The sequence below is a fragment of the Hippocampus zosterae genome, chromosome 1 (genome assembly GCF_025434085.1).
Source record: "Hippocampus zosterae strain Florida chromosome 1, ASM2543408v3, whole genome shotgun sequence".
Lineage (NCBI taxonomy): Eukaryota > Metazoa > Chordata > Actinopteri > Syngnathiformes > Syngnathidae > Hippocampus > Hippocampus zosterae.
In genome coordinates, this window is record NC_067451.1 from 25,586,287 (window position 1) to 25,613,306 (window position 27,020).

At 43.2% G+C, this 27,020-nt stretch overlaps 1 long non-coding RNA gene across 1 annotated transcript; it reads right to left on the bottom strand.

Moving 5' to 3' along the window:
- Nucleotides 1–1,590: 1,590 nt before the first annotated feature.
- On the bottom strand, nucleotides 1,591–27,020 carry LOC127608382 (uncharacterized). Its single transcript, XR_007964257.1, has 2 exons — nucleotides 26,952–27,020; nucleotides 1,591–1,676 (listed from the first exon to the last, which is right to left on the bottom strand). It is a non-coding gene; the product is annotated as an uncharacterized LOC127608382 (long non-coding RNA).

Consider the following 27,020-nt stretch of genomic DNA (forward strand, 5'->3'; position numbering starts at 1 on the left):
AAGTGGACAGTGACACGGCTGACACGTATCATCATGAAGATGTTAGTCATCAAGTGGTGGAAAAGGCAAATATATTGAATGTTTTTTTATCAAATACAGGGAAAGTGTATTTAAGGTGATTCATAAGTTTCATCATTCTCCAAAAGGCTTTCAAGGACTTCATCTACCTCAGGAAATGTTCTCAAAATCCTCCTTTTTAGTTGATGATAGGCATTCATATATCAATTTTTTATTCTCTGGACAGTGGGTAGAGGAACATAAAAAATGGTTCTGCGACTAGACACTTCAGATGCCAGATAATTGTACCGAGATTTAAAAGACCTTGGGCTCTACTTTCATGACCGGGCCACATTTTTTTCCCTCAAGCACATCTGGTGTTCATAATAACAATAATAATAATAGGTACAGAATTAGATCTTTCAAATGCAGACAAGGATAAGATCGTTAACACAAATGTTAAATAAAGACCAAAAAAAAAAAAAACAAGACTAACAAAGTACAACGTAAAACGCTGGTAACAAAGAACTAGTTTAGAACAAGACAAACAAAAGCAATACACAACACAAAATCACTAGTCACGAAAGAACGAGGAAAAGCTAACGAAAAAAAACACAGAGAATAACGCGACGAACAAAAAATGGCACTAACAAGAGCAAATTGCAAAAATATAATACGGACCAATGAACGATTAAGGAAGAACATGGTCATCTAGAAAAAAAACAAGCATTTGGTATGAGTCGTGAGCAAGGCTGAATTATCTGACAACTCGCTGTGGGGTTGGTAGTCGTTTTGATGATGATGAACAGGTTCGGCCCTGGAGGAGATGCCCTCCGAACCCTTCTACTCAGACAAAGCAAACAGAACCATGACAATGTGTAATATACTGTATATTTAGTCATCTTTGTGAATTAAGGGTTAGGTTCAGCAACAGATAGCATCTGTTTCTGAAACGTCATAGCTATAAATTACAGTGAAACTCCTCTACAACGAAACCTATATATATGGGCGAAAATACCCCCTAGTGTGAAAAAGTCTTCATACATTAACACCATTCCCACTTTCCTGCCCCCCATACAATGAATAAACCCTCTGTTGTGTTATACAAAATCTTTTTCTCTGCTCTTGCCTCGCGACGAGATTCACTACAACGAAGTCTAATCCAACAGCGACCTCTACCTCTACTGCTTCGTTCAGAAATGGCAACAGCAACCACCACACTGGAGTACCCATGCACAGTAGTCCAGGAAGTATTTGTTATTCTTAGTTTCAGACGCAGCAAGAACGTTGTATTGCTAATATTGCTACAAAACGGACCTTTGGATGTCAAGTAGCTAAGACAAGAAAAGCTCTGATGCTGGTAGAGAGGGTAAAAGTGATCAAAATGAAAGACAGAGGAAACAACATAAAAGACATTATCCAAGAAATTGATGTCAGTGAAAGTGAATGCTGGTCGTAAATTTTCAATTTCTTTCCCTTTTTTGCTTTCTACACTGACTATTTGAAGTGTCAAATAAGTTTATGCTCATACTTATGCACTATCAGTATAAAAATAAAGAGTACACATATGTTTGTGTGTGTGTGTACACATACGTTTGTGTGTGTGTGTGTGTGTGTGTGTTTACATCTGAGATCAAATTTGTTACAGTGAAAAACCCCCTGTTGTGAAAAATGTCTTGCTGCAAACATGATTTTGTTGTAGAGGAGCTTCACTGTACAACACATGGTAAAATCTGTATTGTGGAATCTCTTTCAGGTCAAATTTAAAACAACAAGGGAATCAACTCCAAATCCTAATGTGCTAGAAAAAGTCAAGACATTTTTAACATCAGAGTCAAAAATACACAAAAGGCCATCTCTGATTGAATTGTTGATTGAAAAAAACAGGTGTCAAGCTCAAGGCCTGGGGCCCACATTATTTTAGGTGGCCCAAAACTCCTAAATACTAAAATTGTAAATTGCCTTCACTTTTAAAAAACGTTTAAATATTGCAGGTATTTTTTGTGACCAAGTCTCCTTTTAAAATAAAAGTAATTATATTTGAACAAATAGTTTTCATTCACCTATGATTTCAAAAATAGTTGGTCAATTTGCAGAACAGGGTAAGCGATGTTGGATATATATTAAGAGGTAATCACAGCCTTCTGAAGGAAACCCTATCTACAATGTGACATGACCGAAAAGAGTTTGACACCCCTAACTACTGCATTTTAATAATCTGTCGCTCTCTTATTGCCTCATCAAGCCAGGTAGTAGCTGAAGAGGGAGAGTGCATATCAACAAACAACTCTCTACAAGAAATACAGTTGGGTTTGTGCTTATATATCTTCCGGGAACACATACACAAACTACTCATCTGTTATACTTTGCTAATTTGAAGGGCTGATGTATTTTTTTTTGTCCAAGTCCGATCTTGAACATGACTTACCTTGGAGGAGTCACGAGTTATCTGTCTGTGAAATACTTAGTGTGGAATGGCAGAGATGACTAAGTTGTTGCAGGGCTCTTTCCGCCTAAATCCAAACAAATACGTATAGACTGCAGCGGTTTTATTTGCAAAAAATGGATGTGACTTGTTTATCTTCACCCAATAGCGCGCGCTCGCACACACACACACACACACACACACACACACACACACACACACACACACACACACACACACACACACACACACACACACACACACACACAAACACACACACACATCCACATGCACATACACGTTACACACGCGCCAGAAGCAGCGCCAGAAGCAATATGTTCACCGGGGGATCAAGTGATTGTGATGTGCTCATTCTCGGCTGGGCGTTTTGATGAGCAAGTGCTGCAGCATTCTCGTAAGTTTCCTCTAATAATGCATCTTGCAGCGAGAGAAGAGGAAGCAAAAGGAAAAAAGTGGAGTCTGGAGACGCCGCCTACGTCCACCTCGCATTATGAATACTAAACAGCTTACAAACAGAGGAGCTGAGAAGTGAACTCGTGAGCAGACAGTGAAGAACCTGTAAACATCTGTGTAGTGGGACTGTCGGTCGGCTTGTTGTTTTCGTGTATTTTTCCATAGTTTGGCAAGGACAACTTTCGCACATTCGATGCTTAAAGGCCAAGTGTGAAGTAATTTCATGAAATGCCAAATAGGGTCACAATGAAAGTACTTAAACATTGTCCACCAAATAAAGCATGAAAAAATCATTTATATGTTGTATATTGGACAAAATTATCAAATTTCCGAAGTTCCAGCCTGAAAGGGGCGGAACCCAGAAGTGATACGTCACACGGAGGACGATGATGGCAAATCTCCATAAGGCCACATGCAAAGCATTTAAAACAATGATTCAAACAGCGATACAAGCGATCGATCGAGCGCAAGTGAGGATATCCAAGTTTTTGAAGAATGGATGAAGAAGAGGAGTTTGGAATTTTACATGTTGGACATGTACGAGCCAGGCGCTAATCAGGATGCAAACAATGTGCCCAGACGACCTGACATGGAATGGAGACAAGCCATCAAGATTGGTAAGATATAGGCTGGTATTATTTTTATGATTTGAAGATGCAGGCATGAGCACATAATTACCGTATATGTTTTTGTCTATCTGATGACATTGTTTAAAATAATAATCAGACTTGATGTTCAAGCAGTTACCCTACTCGATACTTGAGCAAATAATTTTTTCACTTGTACCTGAGAGATTTTTGGAATGACTTTTTTAAATTTGTACAGTATTCCATCCATATACTTGTATATTTTGAAAAAAATGTTTTCATAAACAACAGAATTATTGATTGATGGGTATAGAATCAGAATCGTCTTTGTTGGCCACGTATGTAGAAGACACAAGGAACTTGTCTCTGGTATATCACGCTGCATTAGTATCATTATAAACAAGTACATGACAAATAATTATGGCAGGACATTCCGTAATGTAAGTGAACCGTAGTGCGGTGCTACCACACAGTGACAAATGTGAGCATTACACATGTTCAATAAAATTTATGCTCATGGTGTCATCGCTCAGTATTTTACTTTTGTACTTTTTTTTTTAAATTTCATGTGTACTTGTGGTAAATGCCAGCAATTGCCTACAGCCATCGAATGTGTTTGCAGCCATGAAATTCGAGAAGGAGTGACTGTACGTTGACAAGGACAGGAACACTTCAATCAGGTGCTGGACTGCATCACCGACCATCCTGGACTCAATGCTGTGTGCCTAGACCCATATGGATTACAGGTGGCATGGATGACCTACAAGCAGCAGTACAAAGGGAAGGCATTTGATGGGCCACAGGATGTGCTGATGCTGGAAGTTTCTTGGTCAGGACAACCGTGTTGTGCTCCCAGCATGCGCCGTGTCTTGTATCAGGGCACATTTTCCACCACCAGGACAAAAGTCAGCTGTATTTAAAGGGTTTCGTGTTTCACAGGGAAATGTTCCAGAACTGTGATTTGGACTGGTTTTAGAGTGGTTAATGTGGACATGTTGTCTATCACAACAAAATACTGGAATAAAAATAAACAAATGAGGACAACTGAATACAGGGAATGTAATTTTTTTTATTTCCTGAGGAATCTAGTCTGGTGCTCTTGAATAACGGTTGACTTGTCCGGTCTAGTCTGTTCAGTGTTGCTGTCAGAAATTGCGGGTTGACACACACATCACCAGTTCTGTACTTATTTTGTCACTTTCTGTGGTCTGCCATCATTTTTATTATAATGTATAGCAGAAAGAATTATTCTGGAATAGAACAAAAAATGCCTTATCTTATTTTTAAAAAATTGTCAAATTTTGATGAAATAACTTTATATCTCAAAGTTCTACATTTCACTATAGTCTACATTTCATTGGGGTATAGGGGGGCTCTGGGTAGAGGTAGTACCTTTGATGTCTGGCTGTTGCACCCAGAAAAGGTGGACAGGCATCACTGGGCCTCACCTATCTCCTAAATCTCTCACATGTGGCTCCAAGCGCCATACCCCGGGCAACGGCTTCAACAGGCCGGCTGAACCATGTGAGGGGAGTGATGTTGACACTGCATCACTGGGCGGAGGAACTTTTTTGGAAGTCAACGGCCAGAGCGGAAGGGTTCCATGTAGAACCCAACGGTCATGTGTCATGGGTCCAGGCGAGCCACCAAGTACCGGGGGATATCGGCTGTGGCCAACGGCTTGGAGAGGAGATGGGCACTGCCAGGTCTAACTGCCCAAGAATCGCCATGATGAAGACTACAACCAAAGATTCCATACCGGGTCGGTCGACGCCCGGGTTAACAAGGACCGCGTCTACCGTTACATATCAGGGCGGAGACGATAAGTATGCGACTGGTAATGACAACAACAGAAGCAAGCTACGATCCAGAGAAAACATAACAATTGGCACATGGAATGTAAGAACATTACACCAAGATGGGAAACTGGAAGAACTAGTCCATGAGATGGACAGGTATCACTGGAACCTTCTAGGCCTGTGCGAAGTGAGATGGAAAAACATCGGGGAAATGTCAACGCAGGAAGGACACAAGCTGTATTATATCGGAAGACAAGACACTCATGAAGAAGGAGTCGGCTTCTTGGTACACAAAAACATTGTGGGCACAGTCTTAGGCTGTCGCCCAATCTCCAGCAGGCTAATTACAATCCGCCTAAAGGCAGCACCCTTCAACATCACTGTGGTACAAGCCTACGCTTCAACATCAACATATAGTGAGGAGGACGTAGAAGAATTCTACATCCAACTCCAGGGAATTATAGACGAAGTGCACAAGAAAGACAAAATAATAATACAGGGCGAATGGAATGCCAAAGTTGGTAGAGATGCTTATAAAAATTGGAGGGGAACATATGGACCATCTTGCAACCTTGTAACAAACGAGAGAGGACTGCGGCTTCTGGAATTTGCTGCTACCAACAGTTTAGCACTAGCCAAAACCTTCGGTGCTCATAAAGCCTCTAGGAGAGAAACCTGGCACAGCCCTGATGGTCACACTCATAAACAGATTGATTACATCATGGTTCCTAAGCGCTTCCGCTCAGGAATAAACATTGCCCGCACCCGCAGTTTCCCCGGGGCAGACATAGGAAGTGACCACGATCTAGTAATGATGACATTCAAAACAAGACTGAAAAGAATCAACAAGCCCAGATTCACAAGACTGAGATTCAACCTCGACAAACTAAAAGACCCCAAAGTTCCAAGAGTTCCAAGCAATGATTGGAGGGAGTTTTGCAGCCCTGACAGTCCTGGATGAGAATACGGACATTGAAGAAGCCATCAACACCTTTAACTCTGCAATTGCAGGGACGGCTGACAAGATATTGGGCAAACACCAACATCCTAAAAAACCATAGGTCACCAACGAAATTTTACAGTTGTGTGATAAAAGACGCGACCTAAAGAAAGAAAAAAGGGATTTAGAGGGAGCAAAGAAGTATCGGGAGGCCAACAACAGAGTCCGGAAGGAAATGAAGAAAGCAAAAGAAGCCTGGATAGAACAACAGTGCAGCGAGATACAGGAAAGCCTAGATAAGAACAACACAAGGAAAGCATTCCAAGTGGTGAAAGACTTGACCACCGAGAAAAAAGGAAGACCTAGCAGCATACAAAGCAAGACCGGAATATGCCTCACAGAAGAAAAGGATGTCCTGGACAGATGGACAGAATACTGCAAAGACCTCTACAATTACAAACTAAATGGGGACCCATCAGTACTCAAATGTCCACTAACACCAACAGAAGAAGACTCAAGCCCCATACTGCGCGAAGAAGTGGAACTAGCCGTCAAGGAACTTAAAAAAAGGAAAGTCTGCCGGAGCAGACAATATCCCTGCGGAACTAGTCCAAGCAGGAGGAGAGGCAATGATAACAGCCCTCACAAAAATTTGCAACCATATATGGAGTACCGGAGTCTGGCCAACACCCTGGACTCAATCATTAATAATCACCTTGCCGAAAAAAGGAAATCTACAGCAGTGTGAAAATTATCACACGATCAGCTTGATCAGTCACCCAAGCAAAGTCCTGCTGAAGATCATTCTGCACAGACTGAAGCCCATAGCTGAGAACATCATAGCTGAGGAACAGGCTGGATTCAGAGCAGGACGCAGCACCACAGAACAGATTTTTAACTTAAGAATAATCTGCGAAAAACACCTACAGCACCAAAAAGACCTATACCACGTATTTATAGATTTCAAGAAGGCCTTTGACAGGGTATGGCACGCAGCCCTATGGACCACCATGCGCAAGTATAACATCGATGCCAACCTCGTCCGAATCATCGAAAACCTGTATGGAAAGGCCTCAAGTGCTGTCCTCCTGAATGGAAGTATCTGCAATTGGTTTAAAACTACAGTCGGTGTGCGTCAGGGTTGCCTACTCTCACCCACCCTCTTCAATTTGTATCTAGAGAGGATCATGGGAGATGCCCTTGAACATCATGAAGGCACAATCTCCATCGGAGGGAGAAACATAACCAACCTCAGATTTGCTGATGACATGGATGGACTGGCAGGAACAGAAGATGAGTTACAGCGACTAGTAGAACACCTGGACGAAGCAGCTGCCTCATATGGCATGGAAATATCTGCCGAAAAAACAAAGCTGATGACCAACAACAATCAAGGCATCAATCTTGATATCCAAGTCGGTGGGAAAAAACTAGAAACTGTGCAGTCATTCAAATACTTAGACTCTATTATCTCAGACGAGGGCTCGAGGCCAGAGATGTTGGCAAGAATTGCTCAAACATCAACAGCAATAGCAAAACTCCAAACCATCTGGAAAGATAAGAACATAGCTCTGCGCTCAAAGATCCACCTTCTACGCTCCCTTGTCATGTCAATCTTCCTATATGCATGTGAAACCTTGACACTAACAGCAGATCTCCAAAGAAAGATCCTTGCAATGGAGATGAGATGCTACAGGAAGATATTAAACATCCCTTACACCGATCATGTAACAAACGAGGAAGTTCAAAATAGGATACAACAAGCTATCGGGCACCACGACAACCTACTCACCATCGTAAAAAGACGGAAGTTACGGTGGTACGGCCATGTTAAGAGATCATCAGGCCTTGCAAAGACTGTGCTACAAGGAACTGTACAAGGATCTCGCAAACGAGGAAGGCAGAAAAAGAGGTGGGAGGACAACATCAGAGAGTTAACCAACCTGGATTTCGCAAAGTCCCAGAGAGAGGCAGAAAACAGAGACGGTTGGAAAGAAACGGTGGAAGGGTCTTCACGGGCGCCCCAACGACCACAACCGAGGTCAAGGGATAGGTAACAGGTAACTACATTTCATGCATATCAGTTTTCTTTAACACCTGCTTTTCATTCCTTTGTACGAGAAGTGGTACATCTTTGGGGAAAAGTGATTCACCACACTATGAATAGCTTCCACGCCACTGGTCTGTCCGAGGTGAGACATCTTCATGACATCGTTGACAAACATTGTCTTTGTCAGGAGTTCCACCACTGCGACATTGACTTCAGTACCTTTAAATGAATTTACAAGGTATGACAATATTTCTATTTTTTAGGGTTAACTAGCAGGCAACATCTAACAAAATGATGAACACAATGATCACCATACCAGTTATTGAATCATATTTTTTTGGCGTTTTCCGCACTGTCAATTTGAATGAGGAGTGGAAATTAAAGCCTTTTAAATCCCATTCATTAATTAATCAACATATGTGTCACTTATTAAAATTACACTGGTCCAGATAGTTAAAAAAAAAAAGATAAATCAGAGAAGCAAGTATATTTTTCAACATTATTTTTTTTGTGCTGATTCCGAATCTGCCCTAGTTTTTTTCTCTAGCACAGGGAACTTTCATAATAACAATAATATATACCGGTACTATCATAATATATTTTGTCATATTTATGTATTAAGGGTATGCTTCATTGACATGAGGATTTTTTATAACGCGTCATAACTATAAATTAAAATGGATGATAAAATGTTGAAAATATCTCAAAAACCTGATGTGATAGAAAAAAATATGAAGACTTTTTTTTTAATGGGTCAAAAATAAGCTTGTGGAAACATAAAGCCATGTCTGATTAAAAGTTGCAGCTGACCAATGTAATCTTTAGTTGCAGCCCGAGAATACATTAATAGTCTACACCCCAAACTATGACTGCAACATACTTTCAATGTAATTTCAAACTCATTTTACAATGTTAACCCGAACAAGGAAAATATTTTTGTTTAAATACCAATTTCTTCTTGCAATTTTGGACTCAGTTTTTTTGTAAGCCAAAACGTATGAAGACTGAATATTACAGGCATGCCACATACACTGAACCACCACTACATGCGTGCAATAAATTTCTGCAGCTTGTCGGCCTCTGAGTAGCCTCCCTGTATGCTTTTTTTCTCGACTTTTCATCAGTATGTTCCATGGGATATGAAATGCCTTGAAAATTCTTTTGACCCCATCTTCTGACCATGGCTTGTGCTGTAAGATGTGACTAAAAAATAAATCGACTCATTGTTCTACTTGTCTAGGAGGCTGCACAGACAACAGTTAATTCTGTTAAGATAGAGCCATAGGTGTCAAACTCCGGTCCCGGAGGGCCGCTGTCCTGCATGCTTTCCAAGTCTCCCTGTTGCAACACACCTGATTCAAATGAACAGGTTCAATATCAGGCTTCTACAGAGCTTGCTGATGATCTGATCATTTGAATCAGGTGCAACAGGGAAAAAACATGCCCTCCATGACCGGAGTTCGACCGACACCTGTGAATAGACGTCGTCTTGTACCTCCTCCTCATCTATTTTCCGGACTCGACAAATGAATGAAGAGGCTCCGCGTTGAGAGCTGCAGGTGCGCTGTCAGAGAGCTTTATGTGATACTTCTCTTTGTTGTGCTCTCTTGAAGAGTCATTGTCGTCTTTCAAAGTGGTGAGTTTTCAGGTCGGCCAATTATGGCTCCAGCCGTCGTTAAATAAACAACATGCCGTTGTCCTGAGAGGAATGAATGAAAGTGCGTGTGGCGCACACTAAGCAGTAGTGATGGGTCCATGAGGCCTCATGAGGCTTGTCGACACACTGACACACTGTGTTGATACTGTGCTGATACTGTGTCACTGACCACTGCCACCTGCTGGACCTTCAAGATCCCTGCAGCCAACCCACTTAACAGACTGAACTGACTGATACATTTATTTGTATATTGAACATATAAACATACAATTCGGTAATAAATTGGCAAAAAGTGAAGGTAAGATATAAAAAAAGGAAAAGAAAATAGTCATCATCACAAATATGTGTTCAAAAGAGTAGAAAGAAGTAAAAAACCTACCCCGAGTCCTACCCCTTCTTATATATGAATTGATCATTTTTCAAAATAGGAAAGAAAGTCTAGATATTAACAAATGCTTTTACCCTTATGTATGCTGTACTTATACATTTTTACAACTTTAGGTTTGTATATACAGTACATACTCATTGGAGCACATGTATATGTCGATTTTCTCATATTCATAATGGATGCTACATTTCATTAATTTATTAAATCTCATCAATGTATTTCTGATGTATTGCATCGAATTTATCAGCTTAATTCTGACAGATTTACACCTATTACAGATACACTCCTTTGCGTGATGTTTGTTCGTGTTTTGGATTTTTTTGTATAGGTTAGTACCCCTTAAATTATGACAATTTTCTCGAATTTTAAAAAGCTTCTGGATGTTTTGGCAAAGGAGGTTGTTGTGTGCTTTGTACATTAATTGAAGTCAACCAGGTCATGAGATTTCATTGTTTAATTTGATAAACAGTGGATTTGTGGGTTCCGTCTATTTGGAACCAGTGATTGTTTTAAAACTATAATACAAAGCAATCAGAACAGAGTGCGTTTTACTGGCATTTCCCCATATTTCCACACAATAGGTCAAATATGGAAGCAATAAAAGTATGTGTACAAGGATCTCTTATTCAGTACATCCTTAGTTTTTGGGAGGATCCCTATGGTTTGGGATATTTTTCTTTTATTATCTATTATGTAGCTGCCAGCATGGTTTTGCATCTACAACTGTTCCAAGACATTTTCATAAGGTCATTCATCGATTTGATGATGAAGTCTATACAATATCATTCACATCCATGCATTCATTTTGCAACATTCAATGTGTTCAAATAATGTGAAGATCATTTGAATGAGGATGCTTGTGGGCTTTGACTTCACAATTTTTTATTGAGAAAAATAAGATGCTCCAATGTTTTAAACTTCAGCCTGGTACGTCTTTTGCAAGCAATTTCTCCTGCTGTGGAGAACACACGCTCACAAGGGACGGATGAGGCTGGCTACAAAGGAACTCCTTTGCGAGGTGGGAGAGGTTTGGGAAAGAAGTGTGTTGGTCCTTCCAGTACAGCTGCTTCCTGGAACCTTGATTGTCAAACATGGAGTGGAGAGTCAACCAATAATAATTACTGATTGTCAATTAATCATCAACATAGCAACCGTGAAAAGATGAGTGAACGTTTGTATACCTGGCATAATACTGGGTGTATCGCGAACTTCATTCTCATGCTTGGCCCGATAATGCCTCAGCATGGTGGAGGTGCTTCTATTGGTGTATGACAATTCGACCTGGCAAATTCGACATTTCACCTGTAATGAAATGTGAATAAGAAGTAACTAAGAGTTACCTTGAAATGTATTTTGATTAAAATGGTACAATACGTGTCAATAATCTGAGAGGCACTCGGCGAGTGCCAGAAGGCGATTTAAATAAATAAATAAATAATACCTTATTCTCCAGGACATCAAAATGGTCCCACACGGCAGATGATTTGCGTCTCTGCTCCATAATCGGCAAGGAAGGCAAGGCACGAACACGAAGTCTGCGCTGACACGAACTTCGACAAGCGAGCGTGAGTGAGGTCTGGCTTGTTTCGGCAGGTGGCATTGTGTCGCCAGACGCACTTCCTTATAAACACTGTGCGGCGGGCTTTTGCTGCGTCAACGCCCTCTGCACTGAGTCGACGCCCCCTGGACTAAGTGGCGCAGCCTGGACTGTGCCAAGCAGCCGATGCAGTCGAAACTGCACCGGTGCAGTTCACGTGTCAATTAGCAGCCTGGACTGTGTCAACGCAGCCGACATGTCAATTAGCAGCCTGGACCGTGTCAACGCAGCCCGTGTGTCAATTAGAAGCCTGGACTGTGTCAATGCAATTCACGTGTCAATCACGTGACCTAATGAAGCAGCACATGCATCGACACGTGGTTTGCTCTGTGAGCCCGGCGTATATATGTGTCAATGCATCGGTGTCACTTGACCCATCACTACTAAGCAGGGATGATGCATCCTCATGGCTTTCCTCAAGTGCACTGAATGACGAGTGCTAAAACTCATTGATTATTGATGTAAAACCTTCAGTCATAAACTCAAGGCTGATGATAGCTTCCTATTCCAAATTTGCACTAAAATTGTAAATAGTACTGCGATTTATCCATTGTGTTCATATTGTATTTAATTGAAAGATGTTTGTTGTTTTTTTTCTCTCTCTCTCCTTTCTTCTTACTGCGATTTATCCATTGTGTTCATATTGTATTTAATTGAAAGATGTTTGTTGTTTTTTTTTCTCTCTCTCCTTTCTTCTTTCTACATACATTCTTGCTGCTGGAGGCTGTAAATTTCTCCAGTGTGGGACGAATAAAGGATATCTTATCTTATACTTCGTTTTTCTCAAGTTTGCTTTCAACACAGTAGTCTGTTTCTGTATGTGTGCTGAAGAATAACGAGACACCGGACACCAGTGTTCATCATGTGCCGCTGTATTCGAAACTGCCGGCCGTACAAACAAGCACACGCACTTCCCCGTGCTGCAGGGGCAAACCATTCTGGAAGGGGGGTGCGGGGGGGGGGGGGGGGGGGTTCACTCCCCCTAACACAGTCAGGCTATGTTGATTGTGTTGGTCCTTCTTGCGCGGAAGTCTCTCTACGGTTTTGTGTAGACCTCATTTCGAATGACTACACTTGGTTCGATGACAACACCTAGGTCGCTACCACCGTAGTGCACTGTCGCTGTCAGACGAACACAGCGAAGCTCCACCCGCTCTATTAATATGGACACAGACCACTGTAACCTTCCACACAAAATAGTTCCAAACAAGTAACAATGGCGTCAGTGGCATACATCGTATACCTGTATGATACAGAGAGAGAGAGAGAAGAACAGATAACTTTGGTCTTGTCAGTGGAGCAATATGGCAACTATTTAAAAGTAAACTTTCCATTCATAAACTCTAAGTATCCCTTTTCGGTGTCACGCGCTGCCGTGGCTGGCAAAACAGACATGGGCGTGGACTTCTGCAGCGCGCTTGTTGTTTTGTTCTGGTGTATTTATAAGCAACGTAACATCCGCTTGTGACGTGTGCCGCGTTAATCTCGCGAGAAAAAATTTAATCCCGTTAAAATTCATTTAAATTCATGCCAATAAAAACACACCAAACTGACAGCTAATATATATATATATATATATATATATATATATATATATATATATATATATATATATATATATATAATTTGTACTGCTAGGCGCTCATGGACACATGGATCAATACATGAGCGAAGCACAGAAGGGCATTGGTAGAGATACTAGAGGAGCCAAACATCAACTCCTGGTTGACAGAACAGTCGCACACGACTGCAGGTCCCGACGTACCAACCTGTGCACAGCTTGGATTGATTACAAGAAAGCCTATGACTCGATGCCACATACATGGATCACTGAATGCTTGGAGTTGTATAAGGTGAAAAAGACCCTAAGAGCCTTCGTTGCGAACTCGATGAGGATGTGGAAAACCACACTTGAAGCCAATGGCAAGCCACTTACCCAAGTGTCCATCAAATGTGGCATATACCAAGGTGATGCACTCTCCCCACTGCTGTTCTGCATAGGACTGAACCCCCTAAGCCAAGTAATCACCAAGACAGGCTATGGATACCGCCTCAGAAATGGAGCTACAATCAGTCACCTCCTCTACATGGATGACATAAAGCTGTATGCTAAGAGCGAAAGGGACATAGATTCCCTGATCCACACAACCAGGATCTACAGCAGCGACATCGGGATGTCATTCGGGCTTGAGAAATGTAGTCGGATGGTGACTCAGAGAGGAAAGGTAGTCCGCACTGAAGGGGTCTCACTCCCAGAAGGAACAATAGCAGACATTGAGGACAGCTACAAGTACCTTGGTATACCACAAGCCAATGGCAACCTCGAACTGGCAACAAGGAAAGCGGCTACGGCCAAATACCTCCAGCGAGTGAGGCAAGTCCTAAGAAGCCAGCTCAATGGCAAGAATAAGACCCGGGCAGTAAACAGCTATGCCTGCCAGTGATCAGATACCCTGCAGGAATAATAAGGTGGCCAAAGGAAGAGATTCAGACCACGGACGTTAAGACCCGAAAGCTCCTAACCATGCATGGAGGGTTCCATCCCAAATCCAGCACCTTGAGACTGTACGCAAGCCGAAAGGAAGGAGGCCGGGGACTAGTGAGTGTGAGAGCCACTGTCCAGGATGAAACATCCAAGCTCCATGAATACATCAAGGAGAAGGCTCCAACGGATGACGTACTCAGAGAATGTCTCAGACAATGGGGAACAGAAGATGAGGCGCTGGAAGAGGGACCATCATGGGAGGACAAGCCCCTACACGGGATGTACCACCGGACCATAACTGAAGTGGCTGATCTCAAGAAGTCCTATCAGTGGCTAGAGAGGGCTGGCCTGAAGGACAGCACAGAGGCACTCATCCTGGCTGCTCAGGAACAGGCATTGAGCACCAGAGCCATCGAGGCCCAGATATACCACACCAGACAAGACCCAAGGTGTAGGTTGTGCAAAGAGGCACCTGAGACGATCCAACACATAACTGCAGGGTGTAAGATGCTGGCAGGGAAAGCCTACATGGAACGCCATAACCAGGTTGCTGGCATAGTCTACCGAAACATCTGTGCGGAGTATGGACTGGAAACCCCAAGGTCAAAATGGGAAACACCTCCGAAGGTGGTGGAGAATGACAGAGCGAAGATCCTGTGGGACTTCCAGATCCAGACTGACAAGATGGTAATGGCGAACCAACCAGATATCGTGATCATAGATAAAGGGCAGAGGAAAGCCGTTGTAGTGGATGTAGCGGTCCCAAGTGATGGAAACATCAGGAAGAAGGAACATGAGAAACTCGAGAAATACCAAGGGCTCAGAGAGGAGCTGGAGAGAGCCTGGAAGGTAAAGGTGACAGTCGTGCCTGTGGTGGTCGGAGCACTCGGGGCAGTGACCCCCAAACTAGATGAGTGGTTGCAACAGATCCCTGGAACAACATCGGACATCTCAGTCCAGAAATGTGCAGTGCTGGGAACAGCAAGGATACTGCGCAGAACCCTCAAGCTTCCTGGCCTCTGGTAGAGGACCCGAGCTGAATGAGGGACGGACACCACCCGAGGGGTGAGATGAGGATTTTTTTTTTATATAATGTATAAAAATTGAAGGAATGAGGATTTTTTTTTTTTTATATAATGTATAAAAGGTGACAGTCCGGGCGACATCTGAGCCGGCACGTCATTTGTTTTATTGTCTCTCATCATTGTATGAGGTAGGCATTAACTTGAAGGATCTTGCCCAAGGACCCACACTGGATGGTGTTATGTGCTCATTTTTGCCCCAAGCGGGATTTGAACCACCGTCTCCCGTATGCCAAACCGATGCCTTACCAACTGAGGTATCCAGCCGCTATATATATATATATATATATATATATATAAGTGTCTACTGGATTTGGTGCGCATGGATCTGTAGCGTTTGCCTGAGGGGAGTGGCTGAAAAAGGTGGTGGGCAGGGTGCGGGGGATTCAGGAGGATTTTCCGTGCCCTTGTCTTGATTCTTGCAGTGTGCAAGTCCTCAAGAGTGGGTAGGGCGGTGCCAACAATTTTTTCTGCCGTCCTAACTGTCCGTTGAAGTCGGATTTTGTCCTTTTTTGTGGCGGTCCCAAACCAAACCGTGATGGAAGAACACGGGATTGATTCGATGACTGCCGTGTAGAACTGTCGTAGCACCTCCTGTGGCAGGCCATGCTTCCTCAGCAGCCTCAGGAAGTACATCCGCTGCCGGGTCCTTTTCAGGATGGAGATGGTGTTGACTTCCCACTTCATGTCCTGGGAGACTGTGATTCCCAGGAACTTGAAGGTCTCGACGGTTGACACAGGGCAGTTGGATAGTGTGAGGGGCAACTGTGGAGAAGAATCTTTCCTGAAGTCCACGATCATCTCTACAGTCTTGAGCTGTTCAGCCCGAGGTTGTGTCGGCTGCACCAGAGCTCCAGCTGCTCCACTTGTTGGCAGTACGCAGACTCGTCGCCGTCTTTAATGAGACCGATGACCGTGGTGTCGTCTGCGAACTTTATGAGTTTGACAGCTGGATCTGTTGAGGTGCAATCGTTTGTGTAGAGAGAGAAGAGCAGTGGCGAGAGGACACATCCCTGTGGAGGTCCAGTGCTGGTGGTGCATATTGATGATGTTGTTGCTCCCAGTCTCACCTGTTGTGTCCGTCCCGTCAGGGAGCTGAGGATCCACTGGCAGATCGTAGGGGACACACCGAGGTGGAGTAGTTTGGGGGTGAGGAGTTCCGGGATGATGATGTTGAATGCAGAGCTGAAATCCACAAACAGAATCCTTGCATAGGTCCCTGTGCTGTCGAGGTGCTTGAGGATGTAGTGCAGACCTATGTTGACTGCGTCTTCCACAGACCTGGCAAACTGGAGAGGGTCCAGCAGGGGTCCAGTGACGTTCCTTAGGTGGTTCAGCACAAGGCGTTCAAAGGACTTCATGACCACAGACGTCAGGGCGACAGGCCTATAGTCGTTCAGTTCCGATGTTGCCGATTTCTTGGGAACTGGGATGATGGTAGACTGTTTGAAGCAGGATGGGACCTCACACAGCTCCAGGGATCTGTTGAAGATTTGTGTGAAGACCGGAGCCAGCTGGTCAGCGCAGACTTTCAGGCAGGAGGGGGACACTTTGTCGGGCCCCGGAGCTTTCTTGATCTTTTGATGCTTGAAGAGCCGTCTCACGTCCTGTTCGTGGATCTGTAGTGGAGAAAAAGAGGGTGGGGGGGGGGGGGGTGGGTAGAGTGGTTTCTGGTAGAGGTGGGTGTGTGTGGGAAATGGCGGTGTCCTTTTCAAATCGGCAGAAAAACATGTTTAGTTCATTAGCAAGACCCTTATTGTTCACTGTTTGGGGGGATGGCATTCTATAGTTAGTGATTGCTTTCAGGCCATTCCATACAGATGGAGAGTCGTTAGCAGAGAACTGTTTTTTCAGCCTCTCTGCATAGCTTCTCTTAGCGATGTTAAGTTCCTTTGTCAATTGGTTTCGGGCATGTTTGTACAGTGCCCGATCTCCACTTCTAAATCTCTTTCCTGAGTTGCCTGAGTTTGGGAGTAAACCATGGCTTGTTATTGTCAAAGGAGCGGAAGGACTTCATTGGTACACACATGTCCTCACAGAAACTGATGTATGATGTTACAGTGTCTGTGTATTCATCCAGTGTGCCCGTTGAAGTTTCAAAGACGCCCCAATCAGTGCAGTCAAAGCATTCTTGTAGAGCTAGCTTTGCTTCATCTGTCCATTTTTTCACAGTCTTAACAACCGGTTTAACACATTTGAGTTTCTGTCTGTATGTAGGTATTAAGTGGATTAAATTGTGGTCAGAACGACCCAATGCTGCACGGGCGACCGATCGGTATGCACTTTTGATTGTTGTATAGCAGTGGTCTAGAATGTTGCCTTCTCTGGGGAAACAGTCGATGTGCTGCTTATATCTGGGAAGTTCACGGTTAAGATGTGCTATATTAAAATCGCCCAAAATGATCAGGGGTGACTCTGGGTATTTTACTTCGAGTTTGTTTACTTGTTCGGCTAGCGTTTGTATCGCCGAGTTAGCGTTAGCTTGTGGCGCAATGTAAACACCGACTAGTAAAAAGGAGGTGAACTCACGTGGCGAGTAGAATGGCTTGCAGTTTAAAGACAGCGACTCCAGGTCCGGGCTGCAGTGTGCGTCGAGCTTCGTGACATCAGTGCACCGTTCTTCGTTTATATAGAAGCAAATCCCACCACCTTTCGATTTCCCTGATAGCTCCGTGTCGCGGTCGGCTCGGAGAAGGCGGAAGCCGGGTAGATGTAGCGCGGAATCTGGGTGGCGGTCACTGAGCCAGGTTTCAGTGAAGCAGAGCGCAGCAGAACGTGCAAAGGTTTTGTTGGTCTTTGTGAGGAGAAGAAGTTCATCCATCTTGTTTGGCAGAGATCGTAGATTAGCAAGATGGATCAATCGTAGCGGGGTTCGAAATCCGCGCTGCCGGAGCTTGACGAGCACGCCAGCTCGCTTCCCCCTCCTCCGGCGGCGTTTCCATGCTCCGTACAGCGCAGCCGCTCCGCTTGCGATTAGCTCCGAAAAACCTTGTGGATTTTCGTGTGCTGGTGAAAAAAGACCGAGCGTAGACTCCCCAATGCGCAGCAACTTTTCACTCGTGTAAGTAAGCCGCTCAGGGTCGCCAAAAACAACGAAAATGACAAAAACAGGGATAATACTAGGGAGCGTGTGACCGAGGCTGCCATACCTGTCGGCGCCTGATGACTGGATATAATTCCTCTCAAGTCTCAATATACATTTTAACAACTATGTACGTGTAAATTCATTCATTCATTTTCTGAACCGCTTCATCCTCACTCGGGTCGCGGGGTGTGCTAGAGCCTATCCCAGCCGTCTTCGGGCAGTAGGCGTGGGACACCCTGAATCGGTTGCCAGCCAATCGCAGGGCACAGAGACTAACAACCAACCACGCCCACACTCACACCTAGGGACAATTCAGAGTGCTTAACTAGCCTGCCATGTCTTTGGAATGTGGGAGGAAACCGGAGTACCCCGAGAAAACCCACGCAAGCCCGGGGAGAACAGGCAAACTCCACACAGGGAGGCCGGAGCTGCAATACCTCTGCACTGTGAATTCGACCTGCTAACCACTGGACTACCGGGCCACCCCCTATGTATATTCATTAGTACTTAAATTACCAAAATGTGGCAGTAAGGTTCCGTTTTTCATTATTTGGATTGTATTAGAATTTCTTTTAAAATCCCTCCACAATGCATTTTGTTTTGTTCTTGAACTTTTTTTGATGCACAATTCACCTCACAGGATGAAAAAGTCAATCTGTCTCGATTTACTTGTTTTAGTTTGGAGGTTCGACTGTATGACTTTTATGCGGTTTGAGGACGAAGAGGTAGGTTATTCTGAGAAATGCCTCGATCCCGTTAAACAATAACATATGATTCAAACATCTCTATGTAAAGCTGAAGGTTGCTGAGGTTAATAGAAACCCTTCTAGTGAGTTTGGTGGTAATGCAAAGGCTTTGGACTTCAATAGCAGGATAAAAAAATAAGCTTTGGAGTGTTCTTAAACTCACTTACGTGACCACTATGTTCTTCCGTGTCTTGCACAATGATTTAGAGCAATTCTTTTAAGTGAGGTTTCCCACCGCGCAGCCACAGGATTCTATAGGTCAGAAAATGTAAGAGGCCAGGCTGCTGGTGCTGATACATCAAAAGCACTCATATCGATTTTCAAGATATATCTCACAGGGGTGTCAGGAGTCATCCGTAAGGGCTCAGACTGTGGGCTAAAACACTAATTGTCTAGGTACCCAGAAAGGGGAAGTCAACCCCAACATTTTCTTTACAATAATAAGTTCCAGGCTCCAGCATGCCGCGCGAACCTTGTGAGGATAAGTGGATCAGAAAATCGATGGAGGGATGGATCGCTAATAAATTCCATGCAGCCCAACTAGTCTAAACAGAGTATTCTGATATCGTTTTTTTTAGGAATATGAGTTAAGCAGTAATATCCACTCGTATTTTTTCATCTCAGGGAACGGCCATTTTGCCACATGCTGTTACTGAAAATTACATCCCAGTTGCTCACTCAGGGCTCAGGTAACAACCAATCGTGACTCAGCTTCACAAAACAAGTGAGGTATGATTGGTCAGATAAAAATAGCTGGATTTTGTTGCTTAACTCAGGTTCCACAAACGCAATATTACTGCATTTTCCACACTGGATTATGAGGCGCACCTTCAGTGAATGGCCTATTTTTTCAAACATTGGGCGCAACGCGTTATAACACGTGGTCTACAATGTATCTACTAGATGGAGCTATGCTTCAGGAACACAAACAGAACGATCAGATGTCAGTAAAACTAATTTAATAAAGCAGCAACCCAGTTCACCGAACCAACAGCAAGTTATAACATTGACTCGTTAACATTTAAGTCTCTTGCCGCTGCTCTATGTCTGTGTTCAACTGCGTAACCATTCGCCTTAAGTTTGAACTCTACATTGTCAGCATGTCTCGAGCAAGGAGCCATTTTGGGGTGGAAAGATTACCGTAATGACCATACACAAGGCACCTTGGATTTTAAGGCGCACTGCGAGCTTTTAAGAAAATGTAAGGCTTGTAGGTGTGCCTTTTAGTGCGGAAAATATGGTAATTATAAAGCTGTGTTGATAGTGGAGGCACATAGATCACATTATTGTAAAGCATATTTTTTGGTTCACTTCCCCTTTAAGCAAAGCAACAATAATATTGGGAGATTAATGTGATAAAAGTATTAGAAGAAAGTGTCAGCCATGGGAATAACGTTATAAGATGATAATGCAGTGACAACAAAGTTGTACGTTTTAGGGAATACATTAGTTTGAATAGTTTTATTACAGCAAAAAAGCAGTAATACAACAAAAAAGTAAAGTCACAATATTACAAAGTCGCGAAGAATAAATGTTTTATTTATATTCTGAGGTCTTTTGGGGTTCAGGGGTCACTCCTTAAGACGTTCTATAACTCGGTGGCGACTTTGGCCATCCATTATGGCATTGTCTTCTGGTCAGACAGCATCTCTGCCCGGGACAAAAAGAGACTGGAGCGACTGGTCAGGAGGGCCAGTTCTGTCCTGGGCTGCTCTCTCGACACTCTGGAGGAGGTGGGCAACAGGAGGATGCTAGCTAAGCTAAAAGCTATGATGGACAGTCCCTCCCAACATTCCAGCTTTCCCTGACAGCACTAGGTAGCTCCTTCAGCCAGAGACTGTTACACCTGCGCTGCAAGAAGGAGAGATACCGCCGCTCGTTCCTACGGACTGCTGACAGGCTGCTGAATAAAAAATAAAATGCGTTATCTATATCTATATTTATATTGCACTTATTTGAATGGTGTACATTGTAACTAACATTTATTTTGTGAATGCAAACTATTTGTTTTTCTTATTTCTTCTTTCTACCCACAATCTTGCTGCTGTAGAATGTAAATTTTCCCAGTGTGGGACAAATAAAGGATATCTTATCTTATATCTTATAATGATTTGGATCAAAGGCATAAATTACAAAATCTGACAAAAGAGTAAAGTTGTAATAATGCAAGATGAAAAAATAGGCCTGCTCTTGTTATAATGCGCCTTTTGCTCTTATGCCAGGATTATATATTCATGTAATGAGCATCAATTGCGCAAAACTAACGTGAGGATGATTAGATGGTTTAGTGTGTTTTAATGTAGATAGGCACTTTTTAAAACATTAAAACATGAAAACAATTCATTGCAAATTTTCATTACCCCATTTTGAGAACCTTTGTCTCTCAATGAAGGCGCATTCACGATATGTTTGCTGAAGCATTATAGCTATTTCTTTTCCCAAACTTTGTTTGTGCTGCGGTAAGGTTTTTTGTTGTTGTTTGTTTTAATGTTAGGAAATGTGCTCAGAGTTACAATACAGCTGCTTACATTCACATTGATTGTTTGTGGGAGGACAGATGAGTAACAATGATTCCTCCCCCTCGACTGACCTCATTTCACCTTCGCTAAGTCGATGAGCGGATATCAGAGATGTTCTCATCGCCGCTCTCAGTGCTGCCATGTTGTGTTGTTTTGTGCGTTTCAGGCCTACTCTCCTGTGTGTCAACGCCTTCAGGCAGCAACTATTAAGCGCAAGTTCATTTGGCTCTTTTAATGAGAAGAGAACTGGAAAATATGTCCACAAAAATGTTAATGTTGACTGACATCTGGTCCTAAGCATTGCTATTTTAAATTGATTTAAATAAGCACTGAGCTCAGTGGAGTGGCCACCTTAGAGTAAACACTGTTATTGTTCGATACATGCACATCACTTTGAAGCAGCGTGAAAGTTGAGAAGGGAGGGTGGGGGGTTGGGGGGAAGGTGTATTCTCTCATCCCTGCATCACAATATAATAAGCAACACTTCTGACGAGTATTGTTTTCACAAAAAAAAAACATTAACTGCTAAGCCAAAGATACGGAAGAGGTACAAATATGATGCAAAACACCATAATCATTAAGTGCTCGGTTTTTACAGAACACTTTTGAGGGAAAATTGGTTGTAACTGTGTCACAGCTGAGAGTAGCCAACTATGAACAGCGAACCAGGTGAACAAGGGGCAATAAGAAATCCTAACTGCTAAACTATCTAGTAAAGATGACAAGAAACACCAAAACATGTGTATGTGTTGTTCAGCAGCCTACACTGTTCTTTTGGTCTATTTAATAGGTACAACTACAAAAACAGAGACAAATTGTATCACAGTAGTATGATGTTGTGCTTGTACAAAAAAAGCTCATTTGCAGCCCTTTTGACAGAACAGTAATTGTAAGCATGTCACAGCAATAGAGTGACCAACTATGAATAACAAATTACTGTAGCAGGAGGCCTTCTCGTAAAGATATTATGTAACATCCAAATAAGTGCTTGTGTTGTTGTTGTACAGTCCATTTTTGACAGAATTGTTTTTGTATGAGGATCGCAGCAGAGAGTAACAACTACGGACAGCAAATTAGTAGGTTGTATATAACTGAAAACCAAATATCATATCATACCATCTATGGAACAAAGAGCACAACCTGTTTGTGATTTGAGTTTTCCAATAGCAAAGGGGAAATTTGATTTTTTTTTTTTAAGGGCGGGGATAAAAGATTTCATTCTGAGGCCCTAATTGAGCATAACAAAATTGATTGTATTCCACTTAAGAAGTTCTACTGGTAGTCCCTGCAGGTCAGAACAAGACTGATTGTTTCTGAATGATATCTGTCGCTTCCAAAATGTCATGTTATCAAAGTTGCATTGTCCGTCGTATTCCCACTGACCTTTGTTGTTTACGCTAAGGATATGGGATGACACTAATGTGTTTCACACTGAAATGACTCAGCAGCAGCAAGAGTGGAACGAAGAGTCTTTCTGTTGTGGGTTGCAAAAGCGAGAAAATAAACAAGGATGTGTCAGCACATCTTTTCAGTTAAAATAGGATGTAAATTATGGTGAATAAACTGTGGCAGCTTCCTGCGAATGAATGCCGCAAAGTACACTATTCGTAAAGTACACCATTGCATCTAATTATGCCACATCTAATGAGGGCAAAGATTATGAGCTCCTCTCCAAATGACTTTCTAGTGTGTGCGTGCGCAAATGTGAATGCAAGCTCCGCAAGGCCTCATGAGAACAATAAACAGAACTTTTGAGAGGTGTGACATTGACAAGTCGTGACAAGAGCTTCTTCAAACAAACCCAGCTCCTCATCAGCTCTACTGTAAGACAATTGAATGAATATTTCATAGGCCAGATATCATATCCCTCTTAACTGGCATTCAGATTTTACATTTGCCTTGAAAATGACAAGATGACAAAGCAGCTATGCGCTGCTAAGTATTCTCAATTGGAAGTATTCAGCCTTAACCACCTTCGTTTTACAGCTTTGCTATCACTCATAGTCCTTGATTAATTTTATCAGTAGATTATTAAGTTTTCTCTTTCTGTAGCGGCCCCAGTTAGTTTTAGTCAACAATCTCAACGTAAAACATGTCCACATTTTACATTCCCTGTAGTCATTATACAAGAAAGAAAAAAAGGCTTCCTGTGTCTGTCTATATTTCCGATTAAGCAGTTTTACCTTTTGGTGTTCTGATGCCATCTTGTGGCGATTGTCGGCCGGAACAAATTATCGGAAGAAAGGTTCCACCCGACCCTAGTTGCCGTGCACATTTACTGGCGTGCATTAAAGAATAGGTTTGTGAGCTCTGTATAGACATTTTGTTAGACGAAGAGAGTGTCGAGAACCAAACAGAGGCAAGAAGACGATAAACAGGATTTCGGCAAAGGTGTAGCGCTTAAATAAGTGCTACTTCCGCGTCCACTGGCGCATCGCACAATTTGATGACAGACCCTGAATGAAAATAGGGCCAGAAAATTAAAGGTTTTCTTTTGTGTCAGCCTTGGCTGCTCTGAGTCACACACTGCTCCCCTGTCATGTGGTGTTCCACAGGGCTCAATTCTGGGGCCTCTGCTGTTCTCGCTGTATCTGCTCCCATTGGGTTCCATCTTAAGGAAACATGGTATTCCCTTCCACTGCTATGCAGATGACTGCCAGATCTACTGTTTATTGTATATGTTAAATTGCTCCATGTACAGCATTTTGTATGCAGCGATGGCTGTTTGAAAGTGCTCTATAAATACAGTTGACTTGACTTGACATTTTAGGAGAATGGTGTTAAATTGTAAGCTCCTTCTCCTCCTGGACAATCCATGGACTTGCCCCCCCCCCCCTCCCGGGTCCCACACCTGGTACAACTCACGCTGGTGACGAGGTTCACACCCAGTGCAGGCCCTGGAAGGGCCCACGCCTGATTATTGTAAGGTTGTGGGGCGGCTACTCGCACTCTCCGTCGTTCCGGCGGGGCGAGTGCTGGGTGCCTCACCTTACAGTGAGACCCCACCTCCTTCCCCGCCGGCTGGTGGGCATTTAGCCCCGGCGTTCCCCCCTTGCGCCACTCGGAGACATCCCACCACGCGAGTTGTAAGATGATGAAAAAAACAAAATCATCATCATCAAAAATCCCGTATGGTCATAAGACTAAAGCCCAATTCCAAAAATACCTAAAATGAAATACTGCTTTTGGTGTCATCAGTAATTTACACTGAGAAAAGAACTTTTAAATTAACTAAATGTCATCCAGGAACATCAAAGCAAAAAAAAAAGAACAACAAGACAACAGCCTTCTGAGGACATTTCTGTAAATTGCTGTCTTAACCAATATCATCATCCTGCGGGGTGGAGGCCGGTGGGCGGGGGTAGAAGAGAAGCATCGAGAGGACGGTCAGATGGCAGCCGTTTCTCCACTCGCCGATCATCTGGCAAAGCAGCTGGTGCTTTTCCAATTTAGTGCCATGTTTCCCCAACTCTCCCTTCCCGAGTCTCGTCGCCCCGTCAGCCCAAATTAGCCGACATCTTTATTAATGTTTCATTAGAGCTGAGACAGCCATTCTCGCCCTGAGCGACATTTAACACACACACACGCACACACACACACAAATGTGTTTCCATGTTTGCATCCATCTATCAATATCCTTGCTAACTATATCCATTTTCTGTCTATTCCATGCCTCATTGGCTGCAATTCTGTGCATTTATCTGGGAAAATGAGCCACAGTAAACTGAAGTAATAAATTATCTCTTTATTATACAGTTGTCCATCAACTTACGAGTGACCCGATGTAAAGTTTTTAAAGACATGGCAGGGTGCTAATGCGTCCTGGAACACCTGAAAAATGAATGCTCAATATTCCAATTACCATATTTTCACGACTATAAGGCGCCATTAAAAGTCTTAAATTTTCTCCAAAATGGACAGGACGCCTTATGAAGTGGAGCGTGTTTTGTATGCGCTGAATCTGACTGACAGCCTACACGTTGTTTATATAGAGAAAAAGCGGAAGTGACTGTGGCCAGGCATGTGGGAAAGAAGTCGGCCAATCAGGGAAGGGTTGGCGTGTATATATACATATATGGAGAGGGAGAGAGAGAGAGAGAAGGCAGACGTGCTGGGGAGCAGTCCGCCAAATGGGTGAAGGGTGGGCGTGTAAGTGGACGCTAAAGGGACGCCGCAAGCAGGTACTAACACCTGTAGTGTGGCAATGTGCATTGTTGCAAAACAACTCCGGTTTTGTTTCTAAGAACCCCCGAAAATGAATTCGACAAAGAGACACGCCTACGAAGCTCAGTTCAAACTTCAAGCCCTCGGTTATGCTTTTGGCATGCGTGCCCATCTCACAGCAGCGGTGAAAAACCAAGTCAAGCAAATGAACTCTGAGTTTGCCGTTATTCCCGGAGGCTTGACTAAAGAACTCCAACCGCTGGACGTCGGCATCAACCGGGCTTTCAAAGTAAAGTTGCGAACGGCATGGGAACAATGGATGATCGATGGCAAACACAACTTTACAAAGAGTGGGAGGCAGCGCCGGGTTAGTTACGCCACTATTTGCGAATGGATTGTGGCTGCAATCCTCTGCATCTGATATAGAGGATGAGGACATTGATGGATTTCTGGGTGATGATTGATCGAAAAACGTGAGAACATTGTACGATGGCTAAATAAAATACACCCGACCTCAGTTCTGCGTTCGTTGCCTTTTTAAAAACGTGTTTTTAGCTTGTATCTGTATGTCTTGGCATGTTACCGTATGCTTCAAGCTAACGTGTTAGCGTGCGCGCATGCATGCGGTATGTTTAAGCTGGCGTACCACTTTAAAACTGCGCCCATTGGTACAGTGCGGTCTGTCTATGTGTAAAATACAGAAATGTCACCCATTAATTAGACTGCGCCCAACCGTACGGTGCGTCGAATAGTCGTGAAAATACGGTATGTAAAACTCATGAAATGAGAAGTAAAATGTCAAGGAAAAACTGTTTTTCTTCCCTCTGATTCTCTCTGTCTTGTGGGTGAATGCAAACAGGTTAAACAGTCATGTACTAAATATATGTCTGTTTTCAGCTGCCTCAAATGGGCAGCTCTAGTGCTTTTCTTTATCATCACCGACCTTTCAACTCAACTCAACTCAGCTGTATTTATAGAGCACTTTCAAACAGCCATCGCTGCATACAAAGTGCTGTACATGGAGC